The 26195-nt window shown below is 40.0% G+C and overlaps 1 long non-coding RNA gene across 1 annotated transcript in view; it reads right to left on the reverse strand.

The window, feature by feature from the left end:
* Nucleotides 1–18640, reverse strand: part of LOC141567926 (uncharacterized) — a 233282-nt gene extending 214642 nt beyond the window's left edge. The window contains exons 1-2 of the long non-coding RNA XR_016021636.1: nucleotides 18565–18640; nucleotides 18203–18383 (exon numbers count right to left, since the gene is read on the reverse strand). This is a non-coding gene — a long non-coding RNA (uncharacterized LOC141567926). The remainder of the gene's footprint in view (nucleotides 1–18202; nucleotides 18384–18564) is intronic.
* Nucleotides 18641–26195: the final 7555 nt, after the last annotated feature.

Below are 26195 nucleotides of genomic sequence, written 5' to 3' on the forward strand. Positions count from 1 at the left end.
GGAAGAAAAACAAACAAATAAACAAACAACAAACCTTCTATGAGGCTTATATTTATTTGAAAAATCAGGGGATTTGTAAATACATTTTATCCTGAGGAGGTTATAATACCCCTTTGAGATAAATGAAAAGAAACCCTTATATACCAAAAACAAGGGTCCAAAACCCAGGCTGAAAACTGAAGTCAAATTATTTGTAAGAGGAAACATATTTTTCAAACAGTTCCACAAATTGTCTCCTTGGTTGGTTTTCCCGGTGCTCAGTGGCTCCTGGGGTTGCTTATTTATTAGAGCAAGCAGACACAAGTTTATCTCCTCTGACCAGCATGTTCCTTTTTGTTTAGGTGTTCTGGGAGGGGTGTGAGGGGGAGAGGGAGACAGGGAGAGAAGGAGAGAGGTAGAGAGAGTGAGATTGAGATTGATTGATTGATTGATTGATTGATTGATTGATTGATTTCCTGCCACTTCAGGCAACGCTCAGATCTCCAACCCTAACCTGACTACCGAACCTTTACTGCTTTTGGTGACAACAGAAACAGAACAACTACAGCTGGGCTTCAAGTTCCACGTGGAGTTTCATGTGGCTAGAGTGGAAAAAATTGTGTTCTAACTTGCAAAATGAGAACTTGTGATATAGCAATCACGAAGGGAATTAATAAACATGAGCTCAAATTTGTATACAAAAGTGAAGCTCAATAAAACCAGTGGAGGGTAACATCTATTTACTTTCGCTCCTTTAACCACAGTAGTTTAATACCCTCAATCACTTTTGATGGAACTGCAGTGCTAATAAATGTCACATTCCAAAGTCTGGAAACCTAAAAGTTACACTGGGTTCCTGCAGTTATAACAACAATAAATATCCACAACTCAATCGCTCAAAATTCAAGCGATCTTATAAACCAATCCAATTCCACTCCCTTGAGCCAATGACATCACTAGTAAGACTTGTCTAATAAATCACTCGGTCAAATTTAATCTCTACTTGCACAATATTTTTTAGCACCTCATACATTCTGATGTCTCTTTAGGGCAATTCATTAATTAGACAGTGTCATATCTGCAAAAATCAGGATTGCACTTACCAGCCTCCATTTTTCATACAAAGAAACAAAAGAGTAAAGACTGCTTTGCAGTAATGCATTAGACAAAAGACAGTTTACATCCTGTGTATTATGCACTGTGCTTGGATCTGTTATCATGCAAAGGAGCTCTGATTCTTACGCAGATTTTCTGTTCTTTTTTAAATGTTTTTCATGCTGAAAAAAGAATCATAAAAACCGGTGGGACAGAGAGTTTCACCAAGTGCAAACACAGTAATGAGATCAATGCTTGAAAACTGAACGGTTCCCATTAGATTTGGCAGACTGGACGTCATTGGTGGCTTGGATAAGAGTTAAGTGAGATAGAGGGGGCAGATGCCAGCAGATGGGGCAGTGATTTGAGATGAAAGGGAAGACAATGACTATAGATTACTGTTCTTAGAAATATGACTGTGAACAAAAAAAATGGAAGATTTTTGGGCATGGTCACCCAGGCTCAAAACTCAGTCCTCTTTGATACCGCCACTCCCTCACCCATTACGTTGCAATCAACAACTTTGCTGAATTTTTTTCTAAATCAGTTCATTGAAAATTAATGAACATCTTTTTGATTTTCCCTACTACTTAATTCAGACCTTTATTATTTCACACTTGGACACTGCAAGAGCTTCCTAACGTTTTGGCCCAGAGTTCCACATGCCCTGAAATCTGCAACCAAGCTACCTCCTCAGATTTACCTACCTCGAGAGCCCTGTTTGAGTCCTGCTCCAGCCAAAATTGCCCTGCGTTATCCTACATCCTCGTCTTTTGCCCCAGTCTCACCTGGTCAAACTCTTCACCATCCTTCAAGATCCGCTTCAAGTAACATCTTCCTCATGAAGCTGCCTGGCCCTCTCCAGCCTCTGACTTCTAAGACCAACATGTCAGTCATCAATCATCTTACATTGCCTCATCAAGGCTTCTTCAGTTTGTTCGTAACAGGGACCACATCCTGTATTTGGTTCTTGTAAACACCTGAACTCCTTGTATTCTATAAAAAGGTACCTGCCACAAGTTTTTTGAATGGTGTTTATTTGTGCTTCTATGACAGAGATAGCTAAAAATGTAGCCTCTATTTTTCAGCCAACAATCATCCATTGTATGCACATTTTCTGACTGTGAGGTTACGATGTCTCAGAGAAGAAACAACCGCCTTCATCACTTGAAAGCACTTTAATAACACATGGAGTGGAAAGCCAGTTAGGTGGTAAAGGGCAGTTATCACTTGAAGCAATGATATTATCGCGTCACACCTTTCAGTTCATAAAACTTTGTGCAAGGAACTCTGTGTGGGTTCTTAACAGTTAGAGATAATGTGTTGGCATTATTTCAATCAGTTCTCTCAAATTTACTCAATTCAGTACATTTGTATTGGTTGCATACCATGTGCCCACCACTGTATTAGTTGTCACTTCTACTTTTCAAAAATTTTCCAATAATGCTAATGCAGCCTCAAAATGTGGGAGCAGAACCGAGTACCAGGAGGCTTAGCCTTGGGTTTAGGGGGGTCTCTGAACTGACATCTGACTGCCTCTAACTTATAGCCATGTCAGTTCTCTCTCTGTGCTTTCCTTTCCTCGTCGATTTACTGGGATTTGGAGAAAAAAGACAAAATAATTCAATTTGTTTAACATGAATCAAGTATCCATTATGTCTAAGAATAGATGCATAAATACTGCATTTAGAAGCAATTTACATTAATCACAGTAAGCCTGCCTCAAATAAGTCAACAAAAAACAAGAACATTTCGAAATGGTATATTACAGGAAAGAGTAATGGAATGAAGGTAAAATAAATGAAAGAGAAATTCTTGATCTTTGAGCCTACTATTTAGTTGGGCAAAAACTATATATACATATATAGTCCTATACAATAGCACTAGTAGGTTTCTTCCCATAAATGAGTGTGTTCATTGGCTCCAGTTTATGTCGGGGTGTGTGTGTGTGTGTGTGTGTGTGTGTGTGTGTGTGTATACCAAGGGTGCCAAACAAATGTAAACACATTTTAAGAAAAGTTATCTATGCTCCAGCTGTAGTTAGCCATAATTAGAAGTGTCTGAACACTGATGGTAACCACTTTGAGCACTTCTTGTAATTGCAGAAGTCAAACGTGACTTGTGTTCATCTTTTGTTATCGATATATATTGAGTATTACAATTAACAGTTTTTTCCTTTCTTAAAATATGTATGCATTTCTTGGCATCAAGACCACAAGCTATTCCTTTTTAACTCTCATAAAACAATGAGTTGTCCCCAAAACCGAGCTAATGACATGGAAAGCTTTAAAAAACATATAGATTTCTTTTAGAAGTCAAGATAGAGGGTACCTTTTTTGCTGATAACTTTCTATTTCTTGAGCTGGGTGCTGGATGTAAAGAAATATTCATGGTGAAACTATTCAAGTTGTCATTGATTTGTACATATTTCTATATGTATATTATGTTTCAATAAAATGGTTTTTTAAATGTGGCTTTCTTAGACCCACCAATAGAAGGGAGTTGGGAATCTGTATGCCATAATAGAATCACGCAGGTGATTCTAATAATCAGACATTCTTGGGTCACCTTCTGCCCCCAAGGGCCTAGTGAAATGATGCATGGACAACACCTTCTTTTGAGTGAATAAGGGATGGAGTTCTTTAGCAGAGGTGGAGGAGGGAGTGACATGATAAGAGCAATGTCTTGAAATCTTATTCTATCAGTCAAAGATGTGAGTTGGAATGAGGGAAGATGGGAGCCAGAGAGACAAGGGACTGAGCTGTTTTTATAATACAGGTGTGAGATGACAAGGGCTGAAATTATGCTAGTGACTGTGGAAATAGGGAAGAATGGCTGGTTGGAGAGACATTGCGGGCACATAATAAATTCCAGAGGATATGTTGGCAGATGCCAAAGGACAAGGTTTCCCAGAATTAAATCCCAATGCTCATAAACTCTGGTATGTTCTCTTATCCCACAGAGAGAGTGTATGCGTGTGTATGTGTGTGTATGTGTGTGTGTGTGTGTGTGTGTGTGTGTGTGTGTGTGTGTGTGTGTTTCTGTGTGCCTGGAGCTTAATCCCAAGGGATCAAAGCCTAATAACCATACAAACAAATATGCATCACATACACACAAAACTGTCTCTTTTAACTGAGAAGTTTCTCTGTTACCTAAGTTTCACACTTCTTATGTAGCGTCCAAAACACAAACCATCTAATTCTGGAATCTTTATTCTAAGATGAAATAGGATGCCCTATTTCAATCAAGAGCCTATAAAAATCAAAAGGAATGGGCTTTCATATGCTCTTTTGAGAAACTGATGTAGACATCATGAAAGCTTCCTCACACCCCTTATTTCTAACGTACAGAATATATTTCCTACAATTCTGGGGGCCTCTCGCAAGAAGCTGGGACACTGTGCCAAGATCTGCAGTGGTTTTAGTGAAGTGAACAGATGTCTGAGAAGAGGATGAGACCACTAGACATATTTCCACTCGTAAGCCGAGCCAAGCTTTCCAACGAGACCTCCAAAGGCAAGCAGCTGGCTGGGTATTCACCCACCATGCCACCTACAATAGCCCTAGTAGGTTTCTTCCCATAAATGAGTGTGTTCATTGGCTCCAGTTTATGTCGGTTGAAGGAAAATGATACTACTCAAGTAATGGAAATGATTCTTTGGTCAATTCAATGAACATGAAGATATAGTAGTAGATCAGAATCCAACTGAAGAAAAATTATTTTCAGAAAGCAAATGGAGTCCTGGAATTCTTGACAAACAACGAGAAGGGGAACTCAATTATACCATTTTCAGAAAGTTGACAAGAAATAACCTTTACCATTTCCATCATGAAATTAAAATGCAGAAATTGTTACTCTCTCTTGTCCTTTGACAAAACATATAAGCAATACTCATGGCCCATATCTGACAAACAAAACATATTTAATCCTTAAAGCTTAGAGGTATGAACACTTTATGACTTGTGCTTGTGAGTGTGTGTGTGTGTGTGTGTGTGTGTGTGTGTTATCATTTGTTCAGATACTATTTCTCTGCCATCTGACTTTGGGCTTGGCCATGTCACTTGCTTTGGCCATTGGAGTATAAGCAGATGTGATAGTAGATGCCTTAAATGTGCTTATAGGACCTGGTCTTTTGTGTTCCAGTGATGTTCCATGAGAATATGCTTTGAGTAACCACTGCACCTTTATCCAAGGCCAAGGACAAATGCACATGGAGAAGGCCTGAGCTCAGTCTGAAGCCTGGATTCAAGAAATATAGAAACGCAGGGAGCAGGGAAAAAAATCTCAAAAACTATTACTAGTATCACAGAGAGATAAGAAAATATATTGTGCTCATGAGGAAAAAAAAACAAGCTACTGCATAAAGAGAAATATTCAAAGAACAAGAAAGCCCTTGATGGGGGCAGGAACAAAAGAACATGCCAAAGAAGAGTAGGACAATAAAGTTAAGAAGTTCTTCCAGAATGAAAACAAAAAGACAAAGAGACAGAAGCCAGGCAACTAGAAAATTAAGTCAGGAGGCTCAACGTCTAACTAATAGGAGTTCCAAAGAGACCAGAGAAAATATAATGGACTAAATTAGCAAAGAAATAATATGGTGGAAACATTCGAAGACTGTAGTACTGACTATCCAGATGGAAATATCCATGAAAAGATCAATAAGTAAATGAAAAATGACTAAGACTATTATGTGAAATTTTGGAATATCAGGCAAAAAGAGAAGATCCTAAAAGTTTCCAGAGAGTAGACAATAGTTCTTAGGAACAATTTTATTGAGAATTAGATTGCTATCTCACTTCTTAGTAGGAACCCTGAATACCAGAAGACAAGACAAAAAACAATGCCTTCAGAATTTGAGGGAATTTCAATCTACAATGCGATGTCCAGACAAATAATTTTTAAAATGCAGGGGTAAAATTAATGTTGTAAAAAACATACTTCATAGTCACCCTGCTGAAGAATGTTATCGAAAAAGAAAAAAGGGAGGACACTGGGAGGCAGATGTCATATACTATAAGAAGCAGAGTATCTGAGATAGGCAAGAAGTAAAAGTAATTATTGGGATGATGGTGAAAGAGTCCCATGATGTCAAAAGGCACAAAGGAAAGCCAATCTCCAGGGGAGTAGGAGAATGGGGGCTGTGGGAGGCTGGTCTGAAGGAAACACACACACACACACACACACACACACACGAAAACTGATACATTCATTAATTAATATGAGTATTTGTAAAAAGTACTGATAGGAATTTAGGAATTCGACAAATATGTTGGAGCATTTAAGAAGGAAATTGTGATAGATGAAACAGATACATACGTAAATTTAAAAACAAGTAGTTTTTAGCTCCAAGTTGGTGGCTGGGAGTGAGAGATGATTTTAAAGAGAAAAAAGGAAAAATTAAACTACTTGACCCAGCAGAAAACAATATCACATAAACATGAGTATGTTAGCCAAAATTATGGTAACCAAACATTGGATGTAATTATGAGGAGGCTGGGGCAGAGTGGGTAATAATGCATGAGACTTAAACCTTCAACTACATTAACAGCAAGTACATAATTTATGTCTAAAATTGTGTCTGTTTGGCTTATTCACCAAGCCCGGAGAACACCAAAGCCAAATCCACACAGATATCCCAATAAGTAAGCCCTTTCCATTTCTTACTTGAAGCTCCCACCGTAGGAAGCGTCTGAAACCACAACAGGTAAGGGTAAGGGAAAGATGTACAAGATGGAGAAATCAAGAAAAATCCTACCACAATCCCTCGTTCATACTGCAGAATGACTAGAAAAAACCCTGGGATTTGGCAGGCGACACTATGGAGAGTACGGTTATTTCCGGTTTGCACCCTTTGGAGCTGTGCTCCATCAATCTGGCAGCAGTGAGAGTCCCTACACAGCCAAAGGAGAGAAAAGGAAGCACAGGAGTGTCATATTTTGCCAAGGCTGCTTCTCTCCACCCTCCCTCCATTCATGGCCATGGGACAGAACTAAGCCAATCAAGCCGTAGGGGATGGAGTCCAATGCCACCCTGCCCTCAGGGTTGGGGTGATTTCTCATAATTGGTGGTGTGCATGGACAGACACGACCCTACCCAAGTTGTCCTGAGGACAGGGAGTTACCCAACTTTTCTACTAGACTTCAGAGGAGGACACAGAAGGAGGGAGAAAGGACCAGAGGCTCAATCACTAGTACAGAGGAGACTGCAGATACGAAGTGAGGAAAGCCACTTCTCCACAAATGCCCCCCTACCTTCTCAAGAACAAAGATTGGGCAAGTGGTGCTTGCATTCTAAAACCTTGTGTGCAAAGGACTGTACCTTCACAAAGGGAAAACTTGCCTGGTGTGATGGTTCATTGCATTTATCAGCCTGGTTAGGCTGCAACGCCCAGTTGCTTGGCCAAACACCAGTCTGGATGTTGCTATGAAGGTACTTCTTAGATGTGCTTGACATTTAAATCAGTAGACTTTGAGTAAAGCAGATTATTCACCATAATGTGGGCGAGCCTCACCCAACAATTGAAGGCATTATGAGAAAAAACTGAGGCCCCCAGAAAAGGAAGGGATTCTGCCTCCAGACTGCCTTCAGAGTCAAGACTACAACATCAACTCTTCTCTGGGTCGCCACCTGGCAGCTTGCTCTACAGATTTCAGACTTGTCAGCTCCAATCATCAGAGAAGCCAATTCTTTCAAGTAAATGTATATATTGATATATAAATGTATATAAAAATATATATTTATAAATGTCTAATTAATATTATTTATATGAATTTATATATAGATATCCCATAGGATATACATATATGTATGTACGTATGTGTATGTATATATGTATATGTATATCCTATTGTTTCGGTCTCTGGAGAATCCTGACTAATATACATGGCATTGTATTAACATCCACCTCTCAAAGAGACATCTGACCTCTTGCCATCGGTATAGTTCTATGGACCAAATCCTGGAAAGAAAATGTATTATACAGACTCCAAAGGCCTTGGCGTTTATCATCAAAACTCAAGAACACTGAATTTAGAAAGGGGAGAACCTAAGCATAATGGCTCTGATGATTCCTGAGATCGGCTCTGCTACCAGGGCAGGTCCAGTTTCACAGGGTTTCCCTCAGTACAACCAAGAATCGATTTCAAAAATCTGTCCTTCCAGGAAAGTGACTTTTTGTATGCTTTTTCACCCACAAGAATATGGGCTTGTGTATCCTCTAACCTCAAGATTCTCTTCTATTTCTCACCTTAAAAAAGAACATTTGTTTGGAGTACAACCATTTACAAAAAAAAAAAAAAAAAAGCAGTGGGCTTCTGCTGATCATTTGGGATCAACACTTAGACGGCAATCCTGTGTTTTCCCGTCAATTTTCCTCTCCTCAAACCAACGATTCTTGTCTGCTCTCCCTTTAAGAACCTATTCCAGAACCATCGTGGGAGACTTCCCCAGTATTAGCAGCCCAGGGCATCCTACTCCTTCTTGAATCTATTTTTAAAAAGCCATTTTTGCCATAGATGGAGTACTGCTTATATGGCTACTTCTCTCTTTTTAAATTGGTTGATTATCACAGTTTTTTTTAAAAATGTTCCACTGGAAAATCCATAAAAACACAAAGAGGTAGTAAAAGTTATCCAGAACTGTGCCACTTTTAAAAAGGATACCAAACACAAATTAAAAGTTGCCTACAGGAGACTTCTTTGTAAAATATATTTACAGTTTATGCTTCGTTTTCTTTTTTTTTTTTTAATTAAAGTTTATTGGGGTGACGATTGTTAGTAAAGTTACATAGATTTCAGGTGTACGATTAGATCATCTATAAATCCCATTGTGTGTTCACCACCCAGGGTCAGTTCTCCTTCCATCACCATATATTTGATCCCCTTTACCCTCATCTACAACCCTCCACCCCCCCTTACCCTCTGGTAACCACTGAACTATTGTCTGTGTCTATGAGTTTTTGTTTCTCATTTGTTTGTCTTGTTCTTTTGTTGTTTTTGGTTTATATACCACATATCAGTGAAATCATATGGTTCTCTGCTTTTTCTGTCTGACTTATTTCGCTTAGCATTATAATCTCAAGATCCATCCATGTTGTCACAAATGTTCCTATGTCATCTTTTCTTACAGCCAAATAGTATTCCATTGTGTATATATACCACAACTTCTTTATCCATTCGTCTATCGAAGGACACCTTGGTTGTTTCCATGTCTTGGCCACTGTAAACAAAGCTGCAATGAACATTGGAGCACATGTGTCTTTATGGATAAATGTTTTCAGATTTTTTGGGTAGATACCCAGGAGAGGGATTGCTGGGTCATATGGTAATTCTATTCGTAATTTTTTTGAGGAACCTCCACACTGCCTTCCATAGCAGCTGCACCAGTCTTATGCTTCGTTTTCTATACATCTTATAATTTTATGTAAAAGCTTTATTACATATCTGGCCTCTCAACTAAACTGTACGGTTTTTGAGGGGGAAGACGATACCATATTCACCACCATGCCTGGCACCATTTTACAGTGACCTAATATATAGTAGTTATTCAAATAACAACAAAACAAAATACCTCATGTTTGAATGAAAGCAATCAGTGTCCTTAGTTTGCACACTTCTCTCTCATTTCAGGTCTAGTCTTTCAATATTTGGACTGAAGTTCACAGGTAGATAATTGCAGACAGGCAGGTTGTGTTGCTCATCAAACAATTCTTTCTCACACACAGCAGGCCCAACTATCAGCCATGTCTCCAGTTCAGGAGACTGTCCCTCCACAATGCATGGGACTCTCGTGCAAAATACAGGAAAATATATAGTAGCAAAATAATGTTCGCATTCTCTATCTTCTCCACATCTGAGCGGTCTCATCCTAGCCCTTTGCAACTGCTGGCTGTCTTTCCCCTAGATGGAGCAGCAGCAGCAGCAATCCCAGCCTCCCTAGGGAACTCCTCACCAGGCCCCGGATGTACAGGACAGCTCCAGGAGACACCATGAGAAGCTCAACAGCCCAGGACAGATGTCACGGCAAACATAATTTGAAAGATATTAACTGACACTGATAGAAAGCTTCCCAAGAACTTTAGCCTGACCAAATCATAAGACAACCACCAGATGGTTATAACTCTTATTCAGCCTTACTCTCCTCCTACCCACTTCGTGAAGGGAAGGGAAAGGGACAGTTACCCATCTGTAAGGTCGGCTATGAGCCTGCCTTATCTACTGCCTGGGGCCAAACATGACTAGTTAGTCCAAACATGGCCAAAAGGTAGTAAGACCCCAAACATAATCTGTACCGCAGGATTTTCTTCCAGACTCAACTCAAGGAAACATAGGATAGCCACTTCCTGTATTGTGTGTTTTGGGGGAAGACTAAGCTAGAACTTGCTTCCAAATATCTCCCTCAGCACCCTGTCACAGTTCCAGACATCCTTCTATTGGGAAATCATTCCCTGCATTCCTGAGGTTTTGGGGTCCTAATAATCCCCTTGCTGTAACGATCCCATCACACCATGTACCTCTCGTCCATGCACTCCTCACACTATGAGAACAGACATCTGCAGCCTGCGAACAGAAAATAGCAAACTGTGAAGAGACGGTGAGGGAGGAGAGAGATATGGCTAAGGAGGGTGGATAGAAGGGGTGCTACAGAGAGAAGGGCCGGCTGCAGGGAGAAATCAAAGACACCCTTACACTGTAGCTAAGAACCGACTCAGAAAGTAGGCTTTCCTGGGCTATTCCTTAATTCTCAAGGCATTATTTGAGGAAGTACAACAAAATCCTGCTAGATTGCAATTACTCGAGGCCAGGAACTGTGTCATATTTTTTACTCATATTTCTCTCCAATCAATGTAGTGTAGATGAAAGAGTACTTGTCCATTGCAATGTGCTCTCAAATGCTACAGAAATAGTATTTGAATATCAAAATTCAGTCCTTGAGTTGTCATCCCAAATCTAGCCTTGCTCAATGACTGACTTTGAGAAGTCCCAGCAAGAACTATTCTCTCCTTCGCCCAGCAACTCCTGTGTTGCACTATCTGGGAAGCCTGTCTCTGAGTTCTGTCTCTCTCTGTCCCCCCAGATGTGGGTCCTTTGAATGTAAGGCTGCCTCAGACTTGCTTCTTAGATGCTCGGTGCCCAATGCAGAGTTGACTTTCGATACCAGTTTGTAGAATGAAAGTGGCCTGAGACCAACTTCCCAGAGCTCTTGAGTCTGCACCAACAACTCCACTACTGACCCCATGGTGGTGAGAGTCACCACACCCTTCCGGAAGCCCCTGTTTGTACAAACAGTTCTGTGGTGAGCTCAGGGTTGACATAGGGCCCTCATGCTATGAAAGGCTTCTGTCCTTTGGGATCCCATAAACTCTGAAGGCCTAGCGGCTTCCCAGAGGCTTCAGCTATGGAATAAAGAGCTAGAGAATCCAGGAACCACTTCTGTGCAGGCCTTGGCTTCCATACGTCTTGTACCTCCTTGGTTTCCCACCAGCACAGCCTCCCCAGCTCCTTCAGGAAAGTTCTGTGGCTTCCTTATTCCTATACAGTTAAAGGGTGAGGAGATGTGAAGAAATCTTGAACCCACAATATGAGATCTTGGATTCCTGTCCAAAATAGTCTGTCCAGTTGTCCAAACATATCACAAGTATCAGGTTTCAAATAATGATTTTCGGTTTCAGATGTGGTCATGGGTTTATGTGCGTCCAGATACTCAGTCAGTCAGTACTTTGGACTACTTTGCCAAATGTATATTCCCTCTAGAAACAAAAAGCAATATGACATAATGAAAAGAGCACAGGCTCTGTAGCCAAATGAATGTAGTTTTATTTCTAGTTCGTCTATGTACTAGTTGTGTGGCCTTGAGGAAGTTTGATCATTTCTCAATCTCAGTTTCCTCATCTGTAACATAGCAGTAATAATGTTATCTACTTAATCTTGCTAGGCTAGAGATTACATATGAAAAGCACCTCACACTTAGTAGGCATTTATTAAACAGTACTCACTCAATGTCATTTAATCTAACACACTGCCCATCATAAGATGCACCTTTATTTTTTTGTACCCAAAAGAAAGAACACAATGCTGCCAGTTACACTATGTCACATTGTTTGCTATCACTTATAATTCCTACTTCATACTCTTTTAAAGTGCTTTTTTAGACTTATTTGACATAGATTTTTAAATCATATCAACTAGTGTGCTCACATGAAAAGAAAACTATATGCAAAATAAAATGTTAAAGTAGTCTCAAAACTTATTCACATGGGGTCTTAAATAAACCCCAGGTTTTGGAGATTTTAAAATATGAAAAGAACGTTTTTAGCACGGATGCCATCGAGAGCTGTTTGTGGGTACACAACAGGGCATAGTGATTGCTTTGTAATCCCCAGCTCCACAACCAACCATGTACCTTTGGCAAAGTACTGACCCTCCCTGGGCCCAGGGTTGTTGCAAGATTGCTGGTATTTATGCCAAACTTAACACAGGGTCTGCACAGAGTGGAATTTAATCAATATTCCTTCTCCGCCAAGAGCCAACACTGTAGTCAGAAACAGCAGCAACAAAAAGCATAATAATTGCTATCTGTATAAGCAACTTCACCTACACGCTCTCATTTAATATTTCCAACAGCCCTGCAAGACGGGCAAAGAAAATGTCACTCCCCCTGGTCCAAGGTCACATAGTTAATTGGTAACTGAGCCCAGACTCAAATCCTTGTCCACTTACGGCTTATTTCAGGCTATTCCCAGCATACTGAGCAGCTTTTCCATGTGCATAAAACGTTTTCACATGCTTAAGAACAAGAAGAGCATCTGACTTGTGAACCCTTGCAGTATCTGTAGCATAAAGAATCTGGCCGACTTGGAGTCAAATCCTTATTTTACCCCCCATTTCACAGATGAGAGAAATGAGGCTCAAAGGGGTTAAGCAACTTGCCGAAGGTCACAAGGCCAAAAAATATGAATCCAGATTGTGGAGTGCCAAAGTTTGTGCTCTTAACTACTCTTCCATATAAGAGACAAATGATACCTACTTTTCAGAGTGGTGAGAACCCAAAGGAATTTAGGTAAAGCCCCCAGCCCAATGGCCAGTGTATAAGTGCTCAGTAAATAGCACCTATAATCACTGTAGTTAATAATAATAATAATAATATTTTAGCAGCCCTGCTGCTCCATTTCATGGGCTGCAGATACCCACACAGTCCTTTCCCAGGCCAGACCTGCAGGGGGACGGAAGGACCAAACAATCTTCATTTAGAGAACTTACACTTTTCCGGGTGAAGTTGCCTCATCTCCTTTCTGACTATAGAAATAGACTCAAAGTTACATTTAAAGGAAAAATAGCCAAAATATGTCTTTAGCATTCAGGGATTAATGAATTAATTTGGTTTCTGTCCACTGAGAATTAATGTTTATCTTCAGCAAAAGTCTTCTGCTGAGAGCAGAGTTACAGCCTTAGAGTGAGTGCACTGGCAAATTCAGCTTTCCTACAGGAAATGCAAGACTTGTGACAAAATTCTTGTGAAATCCAAACAAGGTTTCTCGCTCATGACTGCTGTTGGCTCGTAACCAAGGGAAGACCCATCAGCTCGAGAACTTCAGAACTCACATGTAAACAGAGGACAATATACAAATGTGCTAATGGTTCCTCTTTACCATGGCCTAAACCTAGATTCTAAGAAAACAAAAACAAAATCCTCAGTGCTTGAGGTCTCAAAGTTGCAAATGTATAATTGCTCCATTAGCTTACATAGTATTAGGCTGGTGCAAAAGTAATTGTGGTTTTTGCAATTATTAACCTTTTAAACCACAATTACTTTTGCACCAACCTAATAAAATAAATTCTTACTGGGAGCCTCAAAATGTCCCATGAGCTGGTACTAATTACGATCAGTTGTGATATTTTAGAACAGGTCCTATTTACCCTGTAGGAGCTACAGATTCATTCCGAGAGTCTGAAATTTTATCCAAAATTCTCTGGGTGCCTGTACAAGTAGTTTTGCTGAAAGAAAGTTCAAAACCTTCATTACTTTCTTTAATGAGACCTACAACCCAAACACCACTGAGAATTACTGATAGACAAGTAAACTTCACACTGAAAAAATGTTCACAATCCATTGCTAAATAATAACAAAAAAATAAGTTACAGAACATTTTTGGGTGGCATGCTACTTTTGTTCAAACAATACATATGTTTATACAAAAATATTAAAAATATGCACCAAAAATATCAACAGTGGTTATATTTGGTGTTATGAATGATTTTTTAAAATTTTGTCCTTTGTGTTTTATATGTTTGCATTTTGTTTTCCTACAATGAACAGGTGTTAGTTTCAGAATCTGGAAAAGCCTGATAAATGCTATTTTCAAACTAATCTCAAAAAGCCTTTATCCTCTTCTGTACCACAATTTCCCACCACTTGTGAACCTCTCTGAGTCTATATTGCATGACCTGGGTAATAAGAATCTACACTCATAACCCAGCAAGCCTTCACCTGGGTATATACCCAGAAAAATCTGAAAACATTAATCCATAAAGATATATGTGCCCAGATGTTCATTGCAGCTTTATTTACAGTGGCCAAGACATGGAAACAACCAAAGTGTTCTTCAATAGATGATTGAATAAAGAAGATGTGGTATATAGACACAATGAAATACTACTCTGCCATAAGAAAAGATGAAATAGTGCCATTTGCAACAACATGGATGGATCTTGAGATTATTATGCTAAGCGAAATAAATCAGACAGAAGAAGTCGCAAAGTATATGACTTCACTGATATGTGGGATGTAAAACTGAAAGCAACAAAGGAACAAGACAAACAAAGAAACAAAAACTCATAGATACAGATAATAGTTTAGTGGTTACCAGAGGGTAAGGGGGGTGGGGGTGATAGATGAGGGTAAATGGGGTCAAATATATGGTGATGGAAAGAGAATTGACTCTGGGTGGTAAACACACAATGTGATACATAGATGATGTATTACAGAATTGTACACTTAAAACCTATGTAATTTTACTAACCATTGTCACCCCAATAAATTTTAATTTAAAAAAAGAAAGAATCTGTGTTCCAGTTCAGGAATGCCTTCTATGGACTGGTCAGATGGTCATTTCTAACTTGCAAAATATGGATGCACAAACGTTCGACTGAGTTCAGGTTCAAACAGAGAAGGCCATTACTTTTGTAAGAAAAAAGGACTAGCAGCTTTGATAAGAAGAGGAAGGAAATAGAAGAAAAACTGTGTCACCCAGAGAGTATCCAAGCTGCTGGTGAAGTCTGGGAGCGAGCACTGCACCTCAGAAAGGGGGTCACCACTTGTCGGATGTTCCCAATTCTTCAGCCCCACGCCCAAAGCACTTAGATAACAAGGTTCATATCAAATGCCCTATTTGTGTTTTATTTTGGTGGCAGGACTAAAGAACACATCCAAATGCTAGAAGGCAAATACATTCTTCAAGGAGAATCCAATCAACTGTCCAGAGCTTGGCTTACTGTTGGGGGTCCTGTCAATCTGTGGCATTTGGAAAGTGGGGGCCTTCAGGAACTTGGGATGCAGGAAGCACCCACACACATAAGTCACCAGATTTAGCAAATAAGGTAGAGAAGGCCTAGTTACATTTAAATTTCAGCTATGCGATAAATCTTTTTCTTCGTATGTCCCAAGCAAAATTTGGGATATACTAACAATTACTTTGTTGTTTAGATGAAATGCAAATTTAACAGGGTGTCCTGTATTTTATCTGGCAACCCTAATCCACATAGAATAAGGGAGAGCCAAACTAGGGGCCTGCTTTCTCAGACAATATAATTATGGGGTGGGGGTGGGGGGGGAGGTCCAGGAAGTCTGGGGCTGAGGACAGATTCTTTAGAAAGCCAGAGATGGCTCTCAGAATCATGTGAAACAATGGGCTGTATAAAGCCTCTTTATAAGAAAATTGGATCTTTGTAAGAAAATTGGATCTTTCTAATGCTGTTCTTCTGGTGGTTAAACCAATATTACCCCAAAAGCAGAAGGTAGAGAAACCCAGGAAAGTCCCGGGGTACGTAGTGTGCAAGCAGACTGCAAAAGGAACGTGCTAAATGGCAAAGGGTAAACCTCTGAAGTGTTACACTTGGGGTTCAAGTGAGTGTTGCCTGGTTACGCTTAGCTTTTCCTACAGCCAAGATTTCAGCACTTCATCTGAATAGCTTGCACCTTGCAAAATTGTTTTCCAGAAAAAGCGCACTGAAAACTAGAATAACACTTTTAAAAAACGTAAGGGAAAAGAGACGCATTGTTGATGCCTGGATCTCTATGACACCAAAGAAATGAAAAGTGGGAAAATACCACGCTCCAGATGTTTCATCAAGGTAGTAAAAGAGAACACATTTGTTTTCCACAAGGATGCCTGCCGTGGAAAAGCAGCCTAGGACTAGGACATTGAGGAGCATCGAGTGGGAAATCAGGACAAAGGATGAAAATGAATTGACAAATCATTTTATGTTGGCCACAAAGGGCCACTGAAATATTTTGTGCATCAGTTTATTTTTGGCCTATCTTAAAACCATAGTTAGCCACAACTCACTAGCGCTGCAACGTGTTCAGAAACAAAAACACTGACATGACTTCTTAATTTTCTGTGTTGCCTTGAGCCCACAGCCCCCGCCCCCACCTCGGTTCTCTGAGCATCTGACGGAGGAAGTCCTTAGTTTCTCGGAGCCAGAGGGGTCAAATCCCACCAAAGCCGCCTTGTCGCCTCACCCTCCTGCTCTCCTAGCGAGTGCAGCGTGTGAGAAAGTTGGAGCCTGATAAAGGTAACAGCTAAAGTTTGATGGGGGAAGCAGAACGACCATATGTGATGTGAAATGAAAGGTTTGTTATATGGATTAGACCAGACATCGTTGTGGGAGCTGGTGGAGGAGTCTGTGGGAGTCTGTTGTCTCTGCCTCTGGCAGTGGCCCTACACTTGCTATAGGTGAGCAGAGCCAGTGATGGAGAAGAGAACCTGGATGTGAAGCGGGGAGACAAACACCACCCAGAGCCTGTGTCTGGTCCCCAGGCCTCCCACCTTGACAGTACAGATAGCCTGCAGAAGAAGCGGGCACCCTTTGCCACAAAACAGCTTAAGGGTCCTGGCCCAGGCCTCAGAGCACCTACTTGGAACTGGAGAAGCTGCGGGCCCAGCTGTTGGCCCCAACCACCAGGTGAGCTCGCAGATCAGTGATAACGGGCGTGAGCTACCAGGGTGCCCTCAAGCCCACCCTCTGAGCAGAGTGGCTGCTGCTTCAGTCCCACCGGCCAAATCTCATGCCAATTCCTCTTGTGCCCAACCCCAACCCGGGGCCCCACAGGAACAGGAATTCTGGGGCACACAGTTCCCCGCACAGCATAAAACCTCCACAGAGGACCAGGCATGAGTCCTTGCTCTGCCATTATCTAGCTGGGTGAACTCTCGGAGTGTTGAATCTCACTAAACCTCTCTTTCTTCATCTGTACTTATTAAATCATTCAAAAAGCAAACACACCAAGTGCACAGCATATACGAGTGAACCTAAGTCCCTGCCCTCATTCTTCTTGCATTCTTGTGGATAACAGCGGCATCCCTGAAATGTGGACATTTGGATTGAATAAGATGGTAACAAAGAATGGCGCACGTAGAAAGAGCTCAATCTATGCCACTCACCCTATGACAAGTTCATTTTTAGAGTCAGCTCATCTTCCATGAATCTGATGGGCTGGCTCCCGTTTGGAGTCCCCTGTACATGAACTTGGAGAACTACCATCAGGGACAACAACTCATGAACAGATTCCTAACGCCACTTGCAGGCACTCCCAGCATTACAAAGGAGCGCCCTGCTCTGCTTCCTTACTACAAGCAACCTAGAAAGCCTTGGCCTCCTCTCTTCACAGTCACACTCAGAGAAGAATCTGCTTAAGGAAAAGAGGGTGGACTCTGCCAGGCAGACAGGTTTAGGTGGGGAAGGAAGATGCTCACTTTCCAGAAGGCAGCTGGTGGTGCTTTTGTTGACACTGCCATAGTCATTGTCACATTGGATAGTTAGCACAGTAAGAAGAAGTGTCCAGTCAGGTCTGGGAGGGCTCAGAACAGAACTTCATGGAGAGCACAGCACCCCACACCCCTACCACTTACCTCGCTCGGAGTCCTGTTGGTACCATAATTTCCAACCGGGCAGCAACCACATCTGCCTCCTCTGCTCTTTCGCTCCTACTCTTAGTGGCAAGCTGGTGGTTGGATGTTGTAGGTGGCTTCTGTGCAGTGGTTCTCAACATTTTGTAGCCCAAAGCTGAGCTCTCCCCTCTCCATGGAACAGCTGTGATTAATAATTTGTAGTCAGAGCTGGGAGTATTGGGAACATGGAGCGTCTCTCTGAATAACAAGTCTGGTTTTATCTTGTTGCATGGATGTGCTCCAACAAGAACATCCATATAAAATTCTGGACCACAGGGGTTATTAAGAAACACCATGTTTAAAAATATCTCTCCATCACTTACCTACTGGCACAATACCCTTCTAGTGTCAGTTGACTGGTCACAAAAAGAGAGGTCTTGTCTTACTCTTAACAGTCTCAGGTCTTATCATTTGAATAGTCAAAATATGCAGATATTCTCTCTCTCTCTCTTTCTCTCTCTCCCCTTCCCTCCATCTCTCCCTCTTTATATGTTGTCATATGGAACTGCCATACGGGAGTATTAGTTTTGCTCCATGGTCATATTTGCAAACTCATATCATTATGGGAGATCATTATATTCTGGAAATGATACAATATTTGGATGACAAAAAGAAGTCATCATTCTTCGAAATAGATGGCTACCAGCTTTCTCAAGAACTCATTTTACGAACTAAAGTTAAAACATGTTCCTCTTTTTGCTTCCTCTTTTAAGCCATTTTATGATTGAAAAAAGACACTTTACCACAATGGAAAATACCTCATTTTTCCATTAAAACGTACACTTTTTTTTTAAACAACTATTAATCCACTTCCTTGTCCATTGGGTTACAAGGAGCTATTTCTAGGAGACCAAGGCAAGGTTCCATCAAGGAGGTGGAAAGGGAGGTGCTTGGTAAGTAAGGCTGCTGAGCACCCAACACTAAGATGACCATGGCAGTGCTAGCGACAGCACCAAAGCAGCCAGCTGGAGGGTGAGAACAACACATGCTATTGACTGACAGTTGGGTCTCCTCTGTACTGAATGAAAGTCCAGGCTGATTTCCTCCACAGTTGGATGCACTGGCTCAGTCAGCCCTTTGTACAGCTAGTGGGCCCAGACTGAGAATGCTCTTGGTGTTTATACCACTGTGTGTCATCCAAAGGAGAGAGTCCATATGGCCCAACACCCAGTTGAAACTTAGTCAAAAAGATGACACCAGGATTACTGGTGAGGTGACACAAAGTACAATTGGTTGAATTTTAAACTTTTTGTATAAGCCCAACAGCTTCAGTCTCTTCTAGTTAAATACAGACTTCTCTCCAGGTGTTGCAAGACAAATAAATAATTCAATAAAACATACTGATGTTTTTCACATAATGTAGACAAATAGTTGGAAGGATTGATCAAATACTTTGCTCTTCAACTTGATTTTTTTTTTTTCTTTGTAGTTAGGAAGTCGCAATGTCATCAAACATAAAATGAGGAAGCTCTGGATAGTTCAGGATTTGGTGCCCTACTCTAATTTCACTTTTCCAAGTTAAGATTTCCTTTTTTGACAGTAGAATTCTTCCCCTTTTATTCATCTTTCCAAAAGGTTCATGTCTTCCCAAAGACTGAGATATCTCTGTAGACAAATTCACCTCTACAAGGTTTTTCTCAAGGTTTGCACATATTCTCCACATACAGCGTGTTATTCAAAGCATACCAATGGATTGATTCTTCCTGTCCTTTATAGTTGATCTTTGAGAAGTAAATGATGGATAAAATACAGCAATCTCTTAATGACGCATGTTAAATGGAAAAAAGGAGAGGTGCTCATGAAGTCTGGATAATTTAAATTTATAGGTATCAACGAACATTACCAATACCACCCAATTCTTTCTTTCTCTCGCACACACACGCACACACATACAATAAAAGCATCTAGACAGTGTTTCCCACAAGAAGTTGATTAATTAGATTCCTTTGACTCCTCTTGGGGAATGTGCTACTAACGAGTAATGTCTACCTGAGATGACAAACACTAAAGATGCAGAAGAGAAACAACGAGTTGGGACACTCACGCTGGATTACAAGCCAAACCCAAAGGAACCTGGATTTGGCTGAGATTCTTTCTCTTTTTTATGGGTTTTTTTCAAATAAACTTCAGCGCACAAGATTGCGGTGCTAAAATAGAAATACAGTAGAATCTTGTTATTGCAAAAATTTGGCAAAGCTACCAGTGAAATCATGTCCCTTGAAACATAACAACTACACACAGTAAAAGCACAATTCCTCTCAATGCGCCCATAAAGAGGGTGTGAGCCCTGGTCCTCAGAGTCGACACCATAAAAGGGTTCCAGTGTATTTCATGAACCCACATTCAACTCGGTCATTCTTATCTTGCCGTCAGTGTAGTGTATTAAAATCCGTGTCCCAGTAAATTACTGTGTGGTATACGAAAGATATTAAAAGTGCATGAGGTAAAGTTATTTTTATTACATTTCACTTCCATGTCTGATCATGAGAGTATCATTTTTCCCATCCCCATTATTGTGATTATTTCTTTCTTCCAGGGTGTTTGCCCTTGACTGTGAAAGGAGTGGAGGTGGGCAAAGGGATGCCGGACTTTTTTCTGAGATCTTATATCAAAGGAGTGATAAAAAAACAGAGTTGAGGTTTCTGAAGCCCCCACACAGTGAACCTACTGGGGCCAAGCCTTGTCAGTGCCACCTGGTTGCTGGCATTGCACCTCATCTATAGCTCACCATCTAATTATAAGGCACCCACCATGAATGTATTAACGTCCCACGTGGAACATTAGCTTAACCGGTGATGCTGCTGAGCCAGCCGTCACGGAGGCTCAGCGTGGTTGGAGGTTCCAAGCTGAGAGGGCGTTCACTGCTTACTTCCACTTACATGGTTCCATAACCCCAAACCGTCTGCTGGCACGGCCTGGATTCTTCCATGGAGCACCATATCATTTCACCTCAGTCAGGCACGAAGGAATATATCTGAGAATGTGTGAGGAGCCTGCAGATTTTCCAAGCTAGTGTTTCAGCATTTGAGAAGGTAAAAAGAGCTGAGATGGCTTACATTTCTCCTTCCAATGATGTGCGCTGTCTAGGGTGACGATGAGGCCGCTGTACCAGGCAGAGAGTTGTGGGGTTCAGGCACCCATCACTCCGTGCTCCGATATCTGCCCATCCCTAGACTTCTGAAATGGCAACATGTCCCACTCTTTGGTGTGAGGTCTCCCGAGGAGCCGACTTCGAAGAATGGTTACAATTAGAAATGGAAGGTCCGCTCAGTTTAGGATAAGCAAAGGAGAGAGGAGAAAAGAAGTCATTTCCATTTAATGTAACTGTGGTTTAAAGAAAATTCAAGCCTGGTGCTTCTAAGACTGTATATCATATAGAAACTTGGCTTTCTTGGAGGGTGATTGAACCCCAAAGGAAAAGTTTCTTTGGGGGAAACTCTGTGTCTTTCAGAGGCCCTATATGAGACCAGGAGAGTTAAGCAATTCTGAGGGAAAGTGAAACTGATTTACTGGAGTCAGTGAGCTGAAGAGACAAATAAAATGTCTGGATATTTGAATAGCGTAGGGTGATGCCATTGGGCAATCTGGCATTTGGAACATCTTGAGAAAAGAGGAGGCTGCCAGAAGGGAAGCTGAGTGTGTCAAGTCCAGAGACCATAAGACCTGGAGGACACTTTGGGGCAACAATAGATAAAACCCAGAGGGCACATGCTGATGCCTTTCCTAGGATTCAACTAGAAAGCCTCATTTCCCTTCTTGAAAACAGCCTTTTCAAGTTTTATTTCTCTAAAATGAAATCTTACTTCCTTCCAAATCTGCTTCTCTCCTCAGATCAGCAAAACTTGTCCTAGCATTGAAGAACCCAAAATAATTTCTCCAGGAGAAATGGATTTGTATAAAAGATAGTTCTTTCAAACAGAACATGCATAATCCCACATCATTCATTCATTCATTCATTCAGCAATTAATCACTATGTGCCAAGCGACCTGCCTGCCTGAGGTACCATCGATGCCCTCCTCTTCCAGTATTTGGGAGCTTTGTACTAAATCAGGTCTGTGTGCTTGCTCTGAATACTCTGCTTTTCAAACTCTTTATTATTTTTTTATTACAAAAAGAATATATATTCTGTGTAAGTCAAAAACTATAGAGATATGTAAAGAAAAAGCCAATCCTACACCTCCTTAAAGTAAGTGGTGTTAAAAATTTGATGTACAGTAAATTGGTGTATATCCTTCTATTGTTTTCTCTAAGCTCGTACAAGCATATGTTCATACAGAGAGAAATTGTCTATATTTATGGCAGTGAGCTCATTCCATAAACATTACTCTGTAACTTGCTCTTCTTTGCCTTTTTTCAATAATAGAATATTATGAACCCATTGAAAATACTGGCTTCCCAAATCTGGTAAAAACCAACGGAATTCCAGACAGCTTTCAATTGTTCACACTTGTGGATAGGCAGAAATCTACTACAATAAGGTACAGAGGCACCATTTGTCGTCTTTCTTTAAAACATGTCTCCTGGCTCCTGGAGATCTTTATAAAGTGTCCACATTGCATAAGGTTGTGGGGAGAAATACTGCGAATGGCCCCTGGGAAATGGGACCACAGTGAGTCAGCGTCATCAGCCATGAGTATCAAGCTAGAAGGACTCACTGCCAGTCCCTAGAAAGCCCTGAAGGCACATGGGGAAGATGCACGAGTATGATGGTGAATGACATTGGCCAGTGGTGATGGAAGACAATGTGGGTGGCAGTCTGAGAAGAAATGGGTTATCTAGAAGAAATAGGTAAAGAAAGAAGAGTGTGAAAAGTTCTAGAAGACCTCCCTTGCTATTACCCTATTCCAATAAAAAAGGGGGGGGCAAGGGGCATTATTTTATTTTATGAAAGAAAATAACTGAATCTGGACTATATTTTAGATATCAGCATTGCATCAATGGTAATTTTCCTAAATCTGGTCATTATATTATGGTTATTTAGAATAGCCTGGTTCTTAGGAGATATATACTGAAGTATTTAGGGAGACGGGTAATGTAATTGCAACTTCTGAAAGTGAAAGAAGGGAGGGAGGAGGAGAGGAGGGGAGGGGAAAGGAGGAAAGGTAAATAAAGCAGTGGCCCTATAAAATATTGACTAATTTTTTATTTGCTTCAATGCTTGACTTAATTAAGTTCCTTCATTATTACCATCAAAGAGAAAAGAGGAAGAGCAGCCAGCACAGAAAGTACAATAAAACATCTTTCCTTAAAATGAAGGATTTCATAAAATTTAAAATTCTTTCATGAAATAAAGCTATCTCATTTGGCAAATATGTTATTTTATTAATAATTAGTATTTTTAAAGGCTGTAGGATTTTGGGAATTAGTTTTCAACAAGTAGTACTGGCCTCTGCCAGAAATTTGGCTAGCAGAATTCAAGAATTCCATGAGCTCAATTCAATAGAACTTTGATACAATCTAATCCAATCCCTGTATCATACAAAATGCTAATAATGAGAAAGCAAAAGAAGATATTTCTAACAAAATTTCAAAACTGGCCATTTCTATTTAGGATGAATTCCCTTCAAATAGTGATTCCGAGGACCAAATTCTCGTTCTGAGTAACGCATTAAGCACACTTTGTATTAACTGTGCATTTTTAATGAGAAAAAAAAAAGCTCTTCACAATTGTCTGTAAATGACAATTTCTTCAAAACATTGTTTGTGTTATGTGTTTTTGGTTTGTTCCTTTCAGGTCTTTTTTTTTTTTTTTTTTTAATTACATATAAGAGGAGAAGGAATGTCAGGGATGTCAATTGTATTTACCCATATTTTTGCTGTGCTCTTTTTTCTTGCTGATATTCCAAGGATCAGTCTATCATTTCTCTTACATTTTAAGAGATTTCTTTGGTCATTATTTTAAAACAGGTCTGCTGATGACAAATTCTTAGTTTTTCTTCATCTGTGAATGCCTTGATTTCTCCTTGATTCCTAAAGCATACTTTCACTGGATATCAGATTCTGAGTTGAGAGTTCTTGTTCTTTTCTTTCAGCGTTTGAAAAAGGCCCCCTTCCTTCTGACCTCTACATTTCTGGTAAGAAGTTTGTTGTCATTCTACTGTTTTCCCTCTGTAAGTAAAGTGCTCATCGCTCACTGCTTTCAAGAATTTTGTTTTGTCTTTAGTTTTCAAGTTTGACTACAATGTGTCTTGAAATGAGCATCTTGGGGGTTTATCCTCTTTGGGATTCACTCAGCTTCTTGAATTTATAGGTTTATGTCTTTTGACAAATTGGGGAAATTTTTAGCCATTATTTCTTGGAGTGTTTTTCAGCCTCTTCCTCTTTCTCATCTCCTTCCAGGTCTCTGATGACACAATGTTGTATTCCTCAGGTCTCTGTTCATGCTTTTTGTTTTTTTGTTTTTCAGTTATTGTTTTCTCTGTTGTTCAGATTGGGTAATTTCTATTGTTCTTTCTTCCAATTAGCTGAGTCTTTTCTCTATTCTCCACCCCCCTCCCCATGCTGTGCTTTCATTTCTTCATTGAGTTTCTTATTTTGGTTATTGTACTTTTCAGTTCTAAATTTCCATTTAGTTCTTTATATTTTCTATTTCATTCCTGAGACTTTCTACTTCTTGGTTAATGTTTTGTATTTTTTAATTTGTAACTGTTGTAAATTTTGTAATGTTCGTCATTGCTCATTGAGGCATTGTTATGAAAGCTTCCCTAAAATGTTTGTCAGATCACTCTAATATCTCTGTCAGCTTGGTGTTGGCGTTTATTAATTGTCTTTTCTCTTTCAGTTTTGAGTTTTCAGTCAAGATCTTTCTGGTTCTTAATATAATAAGTGATTTTCATTTGAAATGTGAACAGTTTAAGAGTTATGTTATGACATTCAGGATCTTGAACTTTTTATTTTAGCTAGAGATTATCTCTGAGGACTGGGAATAGATGGAAAGGATATTTTAACTTTTTATTTTATATTCTCCTGTATTATTTGTTACATTAATCATAATTAATTTAAATTTAAATTAAGTAAACTAACTTAATTTTAACTCAAATTTAAGTGCTTTAAAATTTATTTTTAATTTTTAATTTAAATTTAAAATTTAAATATGTGAGAATACAATCATTCTGACCATATCGATGTAATATAATTCCAACAAATAAAATATAAATAAATGGATAAATCTGTATCATACTAAATAACAACTTCCTTCTTTATTTTAATTTTTTTTCACTTGGCTCACAAAATCTAGCAGTATTACCCATAGAGTATAGATTTGGCCTTAAAATTTAGGTTTTGATGTCATATTTGGAAGGGACCCAATTCCAAATTCCCAATTATAACAAATTCTCGGTTCTTGGAACAGAGAATACTTCTTTACCCTGGGCAATTAAAAACAAAATGTTATCTTTGCTGCTATGTTGGACACCAGGGAATCCAGGGGCCGTAGAAAAACCACATGAGCCTTTGTGTGCCCCACTCAGAAAGCAGAAGCCAGGATAAAATTCTCAGATGGACTTTTCTCTGGCCCCCGATGCTTCAGTCACTCAACAGAAGTGCTCCGGGAAAAGGGTCTGCCAACCCCAACAAGGAAGGGAAGATCACAGAAGTGCTCAAATTCTTGGCAGGGCTCACTGATTTAACAGCTTCTTTATAGAGGATGTTTTTATTTTTGATCTTATATCCCAGAAATTTGATTTTCTTGGAATACAAAATATGAATGTGGGTGGGCCTACTCATTTCATATTCTCTCTCTCTCTCCCTCTCACCCCATCCCCTTGTTTCACACTCTCCATTATTTTTCTCAAAGCATTTGATTTTCTCTGTGGACCGTTTTTCCCCCCAGTTCCCCTCAGAGCCTTCCTCTCTGACTCTCTTAACTCTCATAAATGGTTTCCTCTATCCTAGACTCAGCAATTGATTGAATCACTACAGGCAACTCTAATCCAGGCATCAAGATGATCAAAA

This window comes from Rhinolophus sinicus, chromosome 6, assembly GCF_057876585.1.
Source record: "Rhinolophus sinicus isolate RSI-liver-muscle chromosome 6, RSI-T2T, whole genome shotgun sequence".
Classification (NCBI taxonomy): domain Eukaryota; kingdom Metazoa; phylum Chordata; class Mammalia; order Chiroptera; family Rhinolophidae; genus Rhinolophus; species Rhinolophus sinicus.